Genomic DNA, 17,009 nt, shown 5'->3' with positions numbered 1-17,009 from the left:
TATACTAAAAAAATTCCTTGTTGTTACCTGAAATTTGAATTTAACTCTGCATCTTGTATTTTATTTGGCAACCCTACTCTGAACATTCAAAAATCTGTATTCCTTCACTCTTCTGGCAAATACTGTATCTTCTTAAGTCAAGAATAATAGTTACCAAGAGGTCTCAAAATTTTTGAAATAGGTACCAACTCTTTAAAAGTTCAAATGAGAAAAATGAACAAAAAGTAAAAGATTAGACAAGTCTGTAGTGGTGACACACTTTAATAGATCATTTGTGAGGGCAGCTGCAAAGACCTGAGAAACACCAGGTTCACCAGGGTGAAAAAGTAAACTTCAGATGGTAATCTAACTTCAGATGGTAATCTAACCAAAGAAGACTGAAACTTAAAAATTCTCACAACAATCTGGAAAAGGAGGTGTTAACTGAAGTGTTCTTCATTCCACTTTTTATTCAGCATTGATTAAAAAAAATTATACTGCATCTGGTGAAAATACCTCTACCCATCCATTAATTCATTCATTCAAGAAAAACATTTAGGGACTTCCCTGGTGGCACAGTGGTTAAGAATCCGCCTGCCTATGCAGGGGACACGGGTTTGAGCCCTGGCCCCGGAAGATCCCACATGCCACGGAGCAACTAAGCCCGTGCGCCACAGCTACTGAGCCTGCGCTCTAGAGCCCATGAGCCACAACTACTGAGCCCACATGCCACAACTACTGAAGCCCGTGCGCCTAGAGCCCATGCTCCGCAACAAGAGAAGCCACTGCAATGAGAAGCCCGTGCACTGCAACAAAGAGTAGCCCCTGCTTGCCGCAACTAGAGAAAGCCCACGCACAGCAACGGGAGACCCAACGCAGCCAAAAAAAAAAAAAAAAAAAACATTCAATGAGGACACAGTGATAAAGTTGCTGAAGTGAAAGTCCCCTCTCTCCTTGTTAGTAATATTTTCTTCTCTATTGGATGATTTCCAAAACCCCAAAATATGCTGTAGCTGCTCCCATATTTAAAAACTCCACAGCCCTTTTCAATTAACACCCCACTTTTCTGATCGCTATCTACAGCAGACACTCCAGTCCTATCAGGCTTTTACCTCTACTATTCCACCAAAAGAGCTATAAAGGTCACAAATAAGCTCAACATTGCCAAATTCAATGTTACTTCTCAGTTCTTGTTTGATCCCTGTCAGGAGATTTTGACCCAGCCCTTATGGATAGTTGCTTCACTTGGCATCTAGGACACCAATATGTCTTGTTTTTCCTCCTACATTATCTCTTGGCTCTTTCCACTCTTCTTGGTTCCTCCTCATCCTCCTACCCTTTAACACTGCTATGCCCCTAAGCTCAGAGTTCAGACCTTTTCTTTAGCTACAGTCATTCCCCAGGTGATCCCATTCAGTCTCAAGGCTTTAACTATCATTTATATTCTAACACCAAATTCTTAGCTCCATCCTGCGCATCTCACCTATAATCCAGATTTGTCTACCCATGCCTCTTCCACATCTCCATTTAGATGTCCAATAGCTAGCTCAAACTTAAAAATGTCAAAATTGATCTCCCATGCAAACCTCCTCTTATGGTCTACCTCACTTTAATAAATCACAACTCCACTCTGCCTGCTGCTCAGGCCAAAAAACTTGGAGTTATGCTTTACTCCATCCACATTATCAGTAAAGTCTCCCAACTCTACCTTCAAGATATCCAGAATCTGACCACTTCTCATCATTACCATCTCTTCCCCAGTTTACTGCAATGGCCTAACTAGTCTCCCTGTTTTCACCCTTACTCCCTAACAATCTAATTTCCACATATAAACAAGAATGATTCTTTTCTAAAACAAATAACATTGTGGCTCTCCTCTGCTCAAAACCCCCCAAAGGTTTCCCATATCTCTAAGTAAACTTCAAAACTCCCAAGGCATCTGGCTTTCTCCTACTTTTTGATTTGACCCCCTGTAACTCTCCTCCTTGCTCATTTTGGGGCATCCACACTGGCCTTGGTGCAGTGATATAACCATACCAAGCAGATCCCTCTGGATGAACACTCTTTCCCCAGATGCCAGAAAGGTAGGTCCCTCATTTCCTTCAGGTTGCTGCTCAAACATCTCTTTAACAGAGATGCCTTCCAGGACCACCCTATCTAAAACAGCACCCTTTCCTTCATCCTTCTTGTGCACCCAACCCACTTTACTTCAAGGCACTTATCACTGTGCTTGTTGTCAGCTTCATTCAATAGAGTAAGATCCCCACAAGGGTGGGGACTTTGCTTTGTTCACTACAGTATCCAAAGCACCTAAACAGTGCCTGGGGCCTCGTGCAGTCTCGGTAAATATTTGTATTATGGCTGGATGGATGGACTAACAGGATGAATAAAGGGAGGCCAAAGCTGCCACAAAAAAAAGAGGCAGAATTTACAGGTCTGGACTCCTACACATTTATTTTTTGAAGCTTATATCATCTTTATTTCAAGACCTCAAAAATATACTTTCACAGAAATTCCCTTAATTATTTGATTAATTTATTTAAGTCCCTAAGAAAAGAGGTCTTACAAACAAGGAAGTTTACTCAAACACAAAAGAAATCAAAAGCTAATGTGATTTATTCAACTCATGATACCATTCTTTTCAAAGAACTTATATATGCAGAAATTTAATTCTAATTTTGGGGGTAAGTTTTTTTCAAAATCTCAAGCTAATAAAGTAGAAAAGCAAAAGCAAGGGTAAAAGGATAGTCAACAGTTGCTAGAAACTCTAGGGTAGGAGTGGGCTCAGCAGGAAAATCATAGTAGAAGAATGCAGGAACAACTTTCACTCAATTGATATTTCTTAACTAGTATTTCCACTACATGCTGGACACCAGGCTGGGTGAACCACAGTGAGCAAAATCAATCTGCTACCTGCCCTTGCGAAGCTCACAGCCTGGTGGGGAAGACAACCCAATTAAATAAGCTATCTCAATACAAACTAAGACTGCTATCTATAAAAGGGGGCAGTAATGAGTGTTACCGGAACACAAAGCAGGTGCATCTAGCCTAGCAAGAAAGGAGGTTGGGAAAGAAAAGCAGCTTTCTTACTTGAGACTTCAAGGATGAAGTGTTAGGTAAAAAAAGGGCAACATATTCCAGATGAAGCGTGAGAACATTTCACACTCAAGGAACTGAAAAGATGACTGGAGCATAGTGGTCAAAGAGTATGTAATGTGGCAAGAGATGGAGCTGGAGAGATAGGTAGGAATGAGGTCATGAAGGGCCTCATAAGTTACGTTGTTTAGAAATTGTTCTAATAGAAAAAGAAATCTTCAGAAGAGTTTTTGACTTGAGCTGTGTTTAATAGACATTACTATGACTGCAGTACTATGGACCACAGGAAGGCAAGACATGAAGCAGAAAGATACTAGGAGGTTGCTGCAGTAATCCAGATGAAGAGATGCAGATGAGGAGATGATGGGTTCCTGAAACGAAGTAGTGGTAGTGATTTAGAGAAAAGTGGAGGAATCAGGTAATTCAATTAAATTTATTTGGCTTACTCTGATTATTTCTATCTGTGGTGGGGAAGGAGGAGAGGACCTCAGCTGACCTCCACATTTATAGATCAGGTTGATGACAGAATTCACTGAATTAGGGCTCAGGGTTTTTCTTGGGTGGTGGGGGCAGTTAGGGATATCATGAGTTCAATCTCAGATGAGTTGAGTCTGAGATGTCTGTATGACATTCAAGTAGAAGCGGTCAGTAGGGACTGAATATTCAGGTGTGAAGTTCAGGAGAGAGGTCTGGATACAAACATGAGAATCATAAGGAGTATCATGGGAATAGATAAAAATCACCCAAGGATTTGTGTGAAGACTGAGAAGACAAGACAGCAGAAGCTGAAGAAACATGAGACTTTACAGAGTAAATGGGTAGAAAGGTCTATAAAGGAGATTCTGAACAGGAGGCCAAATAAGGCCAGGGTGGTGTCTCTGAAACCAAGGAAAGGATAAGCTTTAAGGAAGAGGTATGGTCAACCATGTCAAACGCTGTCAAGACATGTGGTAAAATGTCCACTGGATACAGAATTTTAGCTATGTTCTTCCAGTGTTCTGTTTCTAATAAATACAAACAGGAGTTTTCAAAACTTGGTGTTTAGCCAAGCCACCCTTCAAACTCTCTAAAACACACTCATTTTTTTCCAAGCTTATGGCCAAAATCAGTGACTTAGGATACAAGCTTTTTCACTTTTTAAATCAGTGACAAAGCCTCTACTTTGCTAACTTCAGGTTGGCTAAAAGGGCACTCAATGGCCATGCATTAGTATTTTTCCTTGCCTTAAGGAATTTCATTGAACAGTCTCCCAAAGCCAACATCTTGACTATAATCTCTAAGAGTGCAAAAGTGATGTATGTCTTCTTTTCCCTGGTACCCTGTATGGTTCTTGGTCTGTGCCAAAGAACTCAATAAATATTTGTTCAGTGATGTGTACACAGAGTATTACTGTGAAGCTTTCCAGAATTGATTTTTAGGTTATTCCTTACCACACCAATCTCCAGACTAAAAGCATTGCTAATATTTTTGCAAAGCTTCCTTCACTCCTTAAACAATGCTCAAAAAGAACGTTTAGTGAGCCTCCCTGGTGTTAGAGGTACTACTTAAAGCAGGTCTCATTTTAGAAAATATATGTGCACTGGGAAAGGATGCACTGAAATTATTTTTGCAGATTGTGTACTGTCATTAATTTATTCTTATAAATCATTTATGTAGACTTTTATAATTAAGTTTCTTAAATCAAGATTAAGACATACTTATATCTATCAATATTTATAAATAAGAGTGGAATTTATCTTTTTTTTTTTTTTTTTTTTTTTGCGTTACGCGGGCCTCTCACTGTTGGCAGGCGCGGCGGCCATGGCTCACGGGCCCAGCCGCTCCGCGGCATGTGGGATCTTCCCGGACCGGGGCACGAACCCGTGTCCCCTATATCGGCAGGCGGACTCTCAACCACTGCGCCACCAGGGAAGCCCAAAATTTATCATTTTTACGTTGTCCTATTTGATTGGCTTGTTGGACATTTTATTCACTTTCAAGAATTTTTCTACAAGGACAAGTTGTCTCATTGGTTAGCAAGGATTTCCTCACTTGGAATGGAATATAAGTTTTCCTTTATCAAATTCATATGCCATGTTTCTTAGCTACACACAACTGAATAACTTGCTAGTTACTGACTTCGTTTGAAAATGACCTAGCAAGTCTTTGAAAATGCTAGAAAACATTAGCAAGTGCCTCTCTGACTACTCCATAATCCTGAGATAAACTACCTTCCTTCTTTTGAAGTTCTGGTGTGATAGGATAGATATTATCCAAAATTAAGAGGCTCTTGAATTCATATGCTTTAATGTAGAAGTTCTTCAACAATATGAATTGGTGGCACTGGAATCACTGGGGAGTTGCTTGAAAATAGACATTTCTAGACACCACCCCCCAAGATTATGATTCAGCAGTTTGACAAGCTTTGGTTTAGTCATTAAATAACTAGGTATGAACTTTCTTCTCTTCAACTATAAATATTTCTTGCCAATTATCTCATTAAAACATATCCTGAGAATGCTTACTGTTACCGGTAAATGTCTTATGTATCTTTAAATCATGTACCTCTCAAAATTGCACCCTTATTTTCCATGTCAGTTCAAACCTTTGATAATGAATGCAATTCCTAAGAATTCTCTTTAAAGAGGGAATCACAGAAGTGGAGGAAAACTAGCCAAAAACTCCAAAACCAGGAAGATAAAATGGGAATCTGTCTTAATTTACAAAGGTCTCCAAGAGTTATTCTACTCAAATAACAATGAGGAGAGACAGACTATAGTAGGAAGAAGCAGAATAAAAATAAAAAGAAATTAGTTCAGATGCCAATTTTTGTTTGATGGTAGAAAATCAGCTAACTTCTCAGGATATCAATTTTCTGATCAATAAAATGAAGAGGAATTACAAAATGATTTTTTATGCCCCTTTCAGGCTGAATGATCTGATTAAAATCAGAATACTCAAACATGAGTTGAATTGCATTAACTCTGAATCACAGAGACAGTTTCAGAAATAAATTAGGACAACCTATAAGACATTATCACAGGCAACGCAGAGCTGGAAAATGAACAAACAATAGACAAACTCACTCAAACATACTCACTTGCTCATCTACATGCAAAATACTCAAATGAGATGGTACATATTGAATTAATGAACATCTATATGGTCTGTCAACTATGTGCTAAGTACTATACCAGGCAAAAGAAATGAGAAATAAGATCCAGTCCCTACTTTAAGTAACTTGAGAGTATAACACATAATGCCTCCCTTTGGATGATTACTAAATACATATTAGATACCTTACTCTCTCCTCCTTGGTAATTATGCACTTTTTCTTTCCATAAATGTCTTTGCTGTAATTTCAGTTTCAGGTAGATATCTGCTCAAAGTTGAAAACTGTGCCACATTACATCAAGATTATTCTGTACTAAAAGGGCTCATGTTAACTACCTCCACATGGAAGGTACTATGGGGCAATAAATTTACTTCAACAAGTACTATACATTTTCCTGATGAATATGCTTTGTGCACAGAATGCTTATGAATTACAAGTTATTAACACATAGATCACTCAGACCAATGTAAAAACTAGAAAAATAAAGTATTATTTTTCAGGTAGAAACTGATTTCCAACTTTGAATTTTACAACTAAGCCAACTTTGCAAAAAGAAAACTTACTCCTCTTAACTGGCAAAACACTAGCATGTATACCATCTTTATGATCAAAGGCAAAATCAAGTCATGCTGTACAAATAAAATAATCTGCTCCTCTTTCAATGCCACTTACATATAAACACTGACAATAACTTATTCTTGCAAAAAGCCCTGCTTAGGTCAACTAGAGATCCATGACACGAGGAGGAGCTCTAGTCCAGATTCTCTACTAAAAGGGTGCTGGACTACAGAAAGTTCCATAAGTACCGACATCCTATGTCTCTTGATTTCCTAGGCCTAGCATAGTGCCTGGTACATATGAAGACATAAATAAGTGAATGACGAATGAACAAAAACTAAAACTATTCAGCAGAGATCACAACTTAAGCTATGAAAAATTAATTCAATTAAATAATATTATTTAGCTTACACTTAACTGGTATCTCTAAGGAGCATTTTTCTTATGCAAGAATATTATTATAATTATCATTAAAATGAAAGATACATGAAGAGAAGCACGATCCAAAGTGGAATCAAAAGCTGAATTCTCAACTTCTGAGAACACTTTGAAAATCAGAAAAGTGATTTTAATCTACGAAACATGAAACCTGGTGATGGTGACCGCTCTTCAATCTAATCTTACTTAGGGAAAGAAAGACAGAAAATATGATTACTAGTTTGAACTACACATGTAATACCATTCATATAAAATTTTTAGCTATCACTAAAATGTTTCTTTTAAACTAAACAGCAAAATACACGAACACACTGCAGTCAATGAATGAGTTAATGTGTGATAAGAAGCCTATTTAAAAGAACTGCCCACGTACCCACAACACCTCAGCAGGCTCGCACATACAACACTTATTTCGAAGTAACATTTTAGACTCCTCGATTGCTAAATTCACCATGGTCCACTCCCCACCCACTTTATTTACTTTTCAGCGTGGAGGTAAAAAATACAAGGAAGCTGATTTCACTCCCAAGTCCACGTGAAGAAAACGAAAAAGTTACTACCTTTTTGTAACGGGAAAAAAAAACACAAAAAAACCTAATGAAAACAAATTACCCACGCACAGGAAAAATTTAAAAAAATTACCCATCTGGTCATCACGTTGTGGCCTAACACCTTGGCAACAAGTGACTCTGGTTCATTTTTTTATTCCTACCCCCACCCTACAAATTCCAAGAGCAGGATGAGACTATCCGAGACCACAGACATGTCTCCGGCCCCGAGAGGGATGACAGGTCCGGGCTTGCCTCCGGGGCCGAACGGGAATCGTCCAAGGTGCACCCTGGCCCCGCCTCCCACCGGCTTCTCAAGGCCGCAGCACCGCTTCTCCTCCTCCCACTTCCTTCTCCTCACCTCTCGGCCCCGGTTCATGCGCTTCCCATCTCTCCGCCAGCTCCTGCCTCCGCGCCTCCCTCCATTTCGGTTTGATCTTTACTTTCCACGCCGGGTGAGGGGCGGAGGGCAGTGCAGAGGATGCCAGCGGGCAGCTGCCCCGCCGCGTCCTCGTCCGCACTCCACGCCGGGCTTGCCGGGTCCCTCCCAGACACGGGGCAGGGTACGCGAACGCAGCCCGAGAGCCCGACAGACCCACAGACCCGGAGAGAAGGGAGGGGGCGGAGCAAGTGCGGGCTTACACGTCACCCGGCCGCAGCGGCGCCAACGTCTGCACGTCGGCTCCCCAGCCCCACCCCTCTGCGTGCGCGCGCCGCCGCCCCGCCTGCCGCCCGCCCAGCGCTGAGTGGGACCAGGCCTTCGGCGAGGGCCCGCCCCGGGCGGGCGTGGGCGCGCGCGTTCCCGGCCCTCAGTGTCTGTGGGGTGCCCTCGCGAGGCCGGGCCTGCCACCTCCAGATCTCTACCTGAGCATCTTTCCCTGCAGTTACTTGAGTGGGCTCCATCTTCTCCCCGCCCTTCTCTGTAAGGTAATGCCTTCTCTGGAGGAGGTAATTCCGATTACAGGTAAAGGAGAGAGGAGCCCTGAGTATGAGTGAAGAACCGAGTAATTGCCATTGTCATCGCCAGCCAGAAATCCTGGCTGCTGGTCACTTTATATACGGTTCCTTCCGCTCAAGTCCCGCCTTCCTTAAGCTTTCTGGATTCTCAGTTTAGTTCTCTTAAATTTACCTCTTCGAGTCGGTCCTTTTGTCGGACGAACCCCACCGAAAACAAAATGCCTGAAGATTCCCTGGCTCAATTGAATCAGGAAGACGACATTAAGAAAAATTAACCACAAGAATGTGCTGTATGTGTGTACAGTTCTAGGCTAAAAGCCGGTCATGCAAAGGCGGTATGAGTTAATAATGTGTTGTGGCTCCTTTTTTCGCTTCCATACCCCTCTCGTAAGGAATGTGTCTTGACACCTCATAGAACCGTGTTTTATAGAGAGGCAGCCAATAGTGATCCAGTTATACACTTCACTGCCCAAACTACTTATGTAGTTCTGCGTTCAGTTCTAGATCAAGCCCTTTAAGAAGACCTCAAAGAAGTTGGAATTATTTCAGAGAAGAGCAAAATGATGAAGAGTGCTCAAAAGCATGACAAATGAAGAAGTACTCTTTGAACTTGGGAAGATTCTCACAGAAGAGAGAAAGCTACTGGGACTATCTCCAAATATGTAAAAACTCATCATGTAACATAGATTTGTTTCATGTGGTCTCAAGAGATGCAGACTTGAGAGAAACAAATTTCAGATCCTGAAAAGAAGATCCCCTTCTGGCACTCGCCAGAGAAGGTGTCTGCTTTAGGTTACATGGATGCCTTGACCCCTGGATTTGACTTTAAGTAGATTCTGAAGGCTTGCTTAATAGGAACTAGGTGCAGGGGAGCCAGGCATCAAGAGAAGAATTAGTTAATGGTTTTGTTAAAGGTGTTTACAACCTTGAGAGTCAATCAGTTCATGGTTCCAGTCTTAGAATTTACAGGTTAGCTATGAGACAAGTCAAATGCATCAAAAGGTAAAAAATGCAATGAGGTTAGATGATAATGAGAGGTACTAACACTAAGTTCTAGGAGTTTACATGACAGATTGTTCTCTTCACAGTTTCAGAGACTTAGGGGACAAGAAGGAAATCGAAAATAGACTGCTTAGAACTGCCCTGTCCAGTAGGGTAGCCACTAGCCAAATATGAATATTTATACTTGAAATGTGGCTGGTCCAAATTGAGACATGCAGTAAGTGTGAAATACACACCAGATTTCAAAGACTTAGTACAAAGAAAAAATGTAAAATAGTTTAATTCTTATATTGATGACATGTTGAAATATTTGGTAGATATTGGGTTAGTATATTAAAATTAATTTCACTTATTTTCACTTTTTTAATTTGGCTACTAGAAAAATTTTAAATTACATAGGTCGCTTGTATCTTGTTCTATTAGATAGTCCTGACCTAGAAGGAAATATACTTCACTGAACTCTAAGAACTATCTTTGTACCCTTTGTAGTCCTTGGGGGATTTTCCAAAACATTAATGGAAAGACAGTCTGATGACAAGATTCCTCATGAAGAGAAGGAAGACTGTCCATAAAATATGCCATGAGCAAAGACAAGGAAACAAGACTGCAGATGCATTCTGTGGTGAGTAACCTGTTTGTCTATAGTGGAAGGTTCTTATTAGAAGGGAGTAACAAAGTCAAAATTGGCTAGAAACTGGTCTGTAAGGAGAGACTCAATTTTGAATTTAGTTCTATAGGCAGTCAGGATTTGGCAGTTACCAACTGGGATTGTAAGATTATTTTGGCAATATTGAGTATAGTGGGTTGAAATTAATGGGTGGTTGGGCAACCAATTAAAACTCATTGTACTTAAAAATGTATCATACCAAAAAATGTTCAATAGGGGGTTGATTTAAATAAATTATTAGCACATCTGTAAAGTGGAATCAATTGATATGGAAACATATCAAGATATACAATTGAGTAAATAGTTTACAAAACAGTATATATACAATATGACCCCATATACGAAAAAGTATCTATGTATGTTATGTAACTAGATCATTTGACTAAAATTACCTTAATTATTCCAAAATTGTCTCAAAAACAAAATCTCAGGGTGGGGTATTTTCAGTGGCTCAACAAAGTCCTCCATGTTTTTGGCTCTTTCATGTCTATGTTACATCATATTAGCAAATTAGCCTTTCAATATCAGCCTTTGTCACCTCATGGGTTGTTGGGATGGGTTGATAAGCTCCAGACTCATTTCCAGCCCATCAGTCTCTTAGTATCTCAGTATTGAAGACCACTAGGTCTGCCCAACTCATTAGTGTCCCACAGCCTTAGCTTATAGGCCTTTTTTGGTTTTACCTATTCTCAGTACAATGTCCTGCCATCTTCCCTACCCCAGCTTGCAACATTGGGTCTTTAAAGTCCATCTTTGATGGACCCCAGTGCAGTTCCTTACCTGGAGCTGACACTTAACTGCTGGGGGACACCGAATAATAAAAGACTCAATTCTAAAATAAGCCTCCCTAAACTTTTTAATGAACTGAGTTGGGAAGGAAAAAAAGATCACTACCATGGCAGACTGTTGGTTGCCTACCCAACCACCATTTTTGTCCTCTTCCTCACTTAATAAAATAAATTTTTTAGAGTTCCAAAGAACTAAAGAAATGTGAGCTCCTCCCATTACCCTGGTAGTAATTCTATTTCCGTTTGAATAAGAATGTTGTAGAGGTGGTCACATGTCCAAGGGATAGTCAGCTAGGGAGGATTCTGCAATATGTTTTATTCAAATGGCAAAATATATGCTTATAAAATATAGAGAGTTGTTCTTGGGTTTCTGTTCCAGATGGTGAACTTGGCATATCATCTGCCAACTATTCTTTCCTAGACACTACTGAAATAAAAATGTAGAAATAGAAAAACCGAAGAGTAAATAAAAGAATAAAGATATGTGTGTTTTTATGTATGTGCTTATGTTAAGGAGAGGACAGTAGGTAGAGAAGGGGAGAAAAGTAAATGAAATTTCAACAATTTCCTGGATAACAAAGCTAATAGTAGTGATTTGACTAGTAATAACACCCAAAACCAATGCCTAAAAAAATATAGTGAAGACGCTACAAAAGAGTTGGTTGGGAGCATGGCAGAGGGCAGAAGTAAGAATAAGGGCTGAAAATGGAGGTAACATTCTAAATATGGTACAAGTGAATCAGTCACAATACACATTTCCTTCTCTCATCCATGCACACTGCGAGCAGACAAAGACACATCTGCCACCAGACAAAAACAGAAACCAAGGGCTTCCCTGGTTGTGCACTGGTTGAGACTCTGCCTGCCAATGCAGGGGACATGGGTTTGAGCCCTGGTTCGGGAAGATCCCACATGCCGCGGAGCGGCTGGGCCCGTGCACCGCAGCTGCTGAGCCTGTGCTCTGGAGCCCACGAGCCACAACTACTGAAGCCCGTGTGCCTGGAGCCTGTGCTCTACAACAGGAGAGGCCACCGCGATGAGAAGCCCACGCACCTCATCGAAGAGTAGCCCCTGCTCGCAGCAAGTAGAGAAAGCCCGCACGCAGCAACGAAGACCCAACGCAGCCAAAAATAAAATAAATGGAAAAAAAAAAAAAACCAGAAACCAAAAAGACCCCAACGTCTCCTCCAAATTAATTGCACAAATAGTAGAGAAGAAGTGAAAACTTTTATGTTGACAACACAGAGCAAAACCACTATTGTTCTGGCATTCAGAGAGCCAGCATTCAAGAGAGCCAGCTAGCTACTTGCCTACCCATCCTAAAGTGAAACCTGATTCCTGGCCCTGCCCTGGCCGTTTATTCACAATTTCCACACAGGAGAAAGCTGGAAGACATCCTACTTACTAAAAGCAAAGGAAAACCACATCAATGACCAGCTCTTTTTATGTAGGAACATACAGTGAAGAATCAACAGGCAAATCAGGAAAATCGCCATTCTGAAAGAGAAAGACAAAGAAAAACAGAGTAACTAACTCCAAAGGAAGCCATTAAAATTCAGGAAATAAAAAAGGACATTTTTTAAAAGCACTCCAATTTATATACTCTAGTATTCAGAATATATTGAATCTATAAGATACTAACCAAATATTCTGAAAAAAGAGCAACCAAAGAAGAAAATAGAGTTCTGAGACACTAAAAACATGACTACTTATATAAAAAATTCATTGGAAGTATTGGAGATAAAAATCAAGGAAATCTAGAACATAAGATATAAAGACATAAACAGAACACATGAAAACAGGTAAGAGTCGTGGAGAGCCAATCCAACCAGCCAATTCAATCAGTAGACGAGAAAGAGAGATTTTTTTAAGTGAGAAAAAAAAAATCAAGAATAAAAACTATGAATAATAATAATAATAAACCTGCAAATTTTCCAAACATAAACATTTTACCAACAAAGGAATAAAAATAAGACCTACTCAGCAGCACTGGATCTAGAAGACAATTACAGATTATTTTCAAAGTTTTAATGGTAGATATTTTTCAGTCTAGAGTTCTGTACTCATTCAAATTATCAATGAGCTACAAGAGCAAAGTAAAGATATTTTCAGATCAACAAGGATGGAGAACTACAGAACACTTTCCTCCGGCATGATCTTTTAGAAAGTTACTTGACCATATACTCCAGCAAAATGAGGGCAAAAACCAAGAGGAAACCGTGGAATTCTGGAAAAGGTGTATCAGTCCTAGAAAAAGGCAAAGAAAAAAATCATGGAAGAGGGCCGTGCATCGTCTAGAGAGGAAGCAGTGTAGATGGGAGCACAAAGCTGAAGGGTTCAAGGAGCAAGTCTTAGAGGAGGAAATGCTGCGGTGGGGGCAGGGGTGGGTAGAGGGGGCATTCAGTAGAATAGATGGTAAGGTAGGGGATTTGAAAATAATGAAGTTGTAGTAAATCAAATGGTGCAAGAATAAAATGTAGACAGGGGTAGTTCCTTAAAAGAAATTCAGAAAAGGTATTATCAGGAAAAGGATCAAAACATAATGTATACTTTATACCTAGGATTGGGAGGAAGAAAGAGAGCTAGCAAAGGAGAAGAGTGGTCAAAGAGATAAGTGATAAGCAAAGATATATAGAATTATTATTTTTTTTAAAGTCATCAACAAGGTTAATTCCTGCTCAAAGTCAAGGAGAGTAGAGACTGAATAAATGTCCTTGCAGATTTAGGTGATTGATGAATTGGAATCACTTTTAGTAACCTGATAAAGATGGAATCATGGAAATGTAAGCGAGTAAATGAGAAGTGGGAAAATGAATACACTGATGATAATCATTTTTGTCTAAAAAAGCAAGGCAATACTTGAAGAAATATTAGGGTCCGAGAGAGACTTTTGTCTGTGTGTGTTTTTAAGATAGAAGAGGAGGGGCAAGGATTGATAAAGGGAAAGAACCTATAAGAAAGAGATGAGCTAAGTAAGGAAATAAGGAGGTAAAGGCAGACAAGGATGCACTGAAGACCATGGGTGAGGTTTTTCTTTATCTTGATAGAAGGATATTTTTCTGTGATATAGGACAGAAGAAGTAGAAGATGCTTGAATATACAGGAGTAAGTTCAAGGTATTGAGGTATTGTAGCTATAATAATTTCCAAGTTGAACATATGAAATGAAAGTTAGGCATCTTTTAGCAGCCTTGAAATTATGAATTGTTCAGTGGATGAATATTTTTAACTATTTCTTATAACAAGATACATTAAATTTTCATAAAATATTACAAAATACAGACAAAAGCCAATTTCAAGGGTGCAGTCAAGGTTAGGTATTAAAAAGCAACACCGCTCTAAGTCAATATAAAATATGCAATGAAAACTACTATTCACCCAGTTCTTATTGGCTGTTTTAACTCGATATCCAATTGGTTGCCCAAATGCCAGGTGATACCCTGTGGTTAGTGTGAGAATGCATTTGAGTATATGTTTGTGTGTGTGAACGGGACTTTGGGGAAAAAAGATTAGAGGCAGTTAGCTTCAAAACTAATTTTTAACTAGTCTTTTGATAGCAGAAGCTAGGTCTGGTTGTCTTATACAAGCAAATGATCCACCCAAAGTTTGGGGCTGAAACATGTTTATTCCTTAAAGTACTGTGTAGGAAGGGAAGAATCATTCTGTGCTAACTGTTGCCATTCTATGATTACCCCCATGGATAAGGTGGGAAATTGCTTAAGCTATATATAATGAGACCCAGAATAACAGTAGCTTAAACAATAGACATCTCATATACAGGATGCATGGGTGATTCTAGAATGTTGTACTTTCTTTCTCGATTTATTCATCCAGGGACACATGCACCTTCTCATTGCTCTGCCATTTCTAGGGTGTTGTCCTCATTTAATAGTCCAGGATGACTCACAGTCATGACCATATTCCAAGCAGCAGTCCTAAGGAAGAGGAGGAACCAAAGGACATCCCTTGGGAAACTGAAAGTATACCTATCTCTCACAGTCACACGGCCATACTGAGTTGCAAGGGAAGCTGCGAAATGTAGTATTTATTTCAGGCAACCCTGTACTAAGTTAAATAATCAGGAGGTAGGAAATATTTGCAGACAAATGTTTCACCCAGAATACTTTCCTTCTTAATTAAAGCAAATACACTGGTATTAAACAGATAAGAACAGCCTCTCTTCCCTTCTTATCAGAACTGAGCCAAAGGTAACAGAAGAGAATGTCAAGAATAACTTTTATCTCTTTCTAGCACATAAAAAGTGAGCTAGTAAGAAATGGCAAAATGAAATCCTGAACAGTAATTACTTTAAGGATTAATTTTTCCTGAAGTTTAACCTATTCTTAAGCATGTTCACTGTGGTCAAAGTGAAGTTTTCATTCATTCTACCCACAAGAAATTAAGCATATATCACAAAATCCACACTTTGCTAAGCAGTGTGAAACATTCCAAAGAAACACGTGATATGATCTCTTGTCTCAAGGAACTTAGAGGAATTTACAGTTTGGGTAGAAGACAAATTTAACACTCAAGACTCTTCAAGAACAATTAAGTGCTGAGTTGCATGATACTTACTTTATGAGTGCAAAAGGAATTCAAAGTAAAGATAGGCCACCTCTGCATACAAGACATTAAAAACCTTTGTGGAAATAGTGAAAACTGAACTGGGCATATAAGAATAGGTAGAACAAAATGTTTCATATGCAAAATTATGAAAGGCTTATTTGTAGGATTAATCCTAGAGAATAAACACATACTGAATTTTAAAGTGCAAGCTGTTGCTGATGGTAGCCTAAAGGCTAAGAATGACTGATTTGGTCATCTATTAACAAGTGCCATTTCTGTTTTTTACTTTATGTTGTATCCACAAGTACTAACAGAATGCCTGACACATATTAGACACCAAGTATCTGTTAAATAAATACAATTTTTCTTTTACCCTCAGTGTTTCTTTTATTATGTGACAAAGGACTTAACATTTTTCTATTGAGGTATAGCTTTTTTAAAAAACTGAAATGTACCAAAGTGTACAAATCTTAATTGTACAGTGCCATATACCACCTCATGTAACTACTACCCAAATCAAGTTATAGAACATTTCTAACTCTACCAGATATTCTTATGACCCTCCCAGTCAGCACTTAAATCCCCTCACCCCACCACAGCCACCCCAAAGAAGCCACTATTCTGATTTCTATCAACATAGATTATATTCCTAGTTTTAAAATTCATATAAATAAAATAATATATCAGGCAACATTTTTTCAGGTTTTTGCTACCTTGGTCTTAATTTGTGAGGCTTGTTGATACTTGAAAGAGAGATTTCCACCCTCCATTTTGAAGTCTTTTCTAATGGGAAAACCCTAGAAAAGTATGGAAAAGGTGTTTAGTAGGTAGTAATATACATTAGAGTTGTCATTGGTCTTTGAACTTCAAAGACAGGTTGTGCTTACTTTAAGTGTAGGCAAGGCGAGCGTAACTCCATCCTGCACTATTATAGTACAGCTTGGTAGTTCCAAAATGACAGTCAAGTTAACTTGCTGTGACTTTTTTACTCAGACAAATCTGGAAATCCCCTATGAGAAGTTTAGGTCAACTACAAAATTAGAGGTACCATTCTTATACAAAACCACCCTCACTTCTGACACCAACTGCAAGTTTGCAGGGGTATGGGTGGGGGGAGGTCCCCAAACTACCTCAATTTCAATAATTTGCTAGAAAGACTTATAAAACTCACTTAAAGCTGTTATACTCATGGTTATGAGTTTTTTTTTCAACACTTTATTGGAGTACAACTGCTTTACAATGGTATGTTAGTTTCTGCTTTACAACAAAGTGAATCAGTTATACATATACATATGTTCCCATATCTCTTCCCTCTTG

At 39.3% G+C, this 17,009-nt stretch overlaps 1 protein-coding gene across 1 annotated transcript in view; it reads right to left on the bottom strand.

Annotated features, from left to right (window-relative positions):
• The window catches only part of ASCC3 (activating signal cointegrator 1 complex subunit 3), a 356,417-nt gene extending 348,084 nt beyond the window's left edge, over nt 1–8,333 (bottom strand). The window contains exon 1 of the mRNA XM_024119391.2: nt 8,075–8,333. The gene's annotated coding sequence lies outside the window, so the exon portion shown is untranslated. The remainder of the gene's footprint in view (nt 1–8,074) is intronic.
• Between the last annotated feature and the right edge of the window lie 8,676 nt (nt 8,334–17,009).

This window comes from Physeter macrocephalus, chromosome 10 (assembly GCF_002837175.3).
Source record: "Physeter macrocephalus isolate SW-GA chromosome 10, ASM283717v5, whole genome shotgun sequence".
NCBI classification, from domain to species: Eukaryota; Metazoa; Chordata; class Mammalia; order Artiodactyla; family Physeteridae; genus Physeter; species Physeter macrocephalus.
This window is presented reverse-complemented; position numbering and strand designations above follow the sequence as displayed.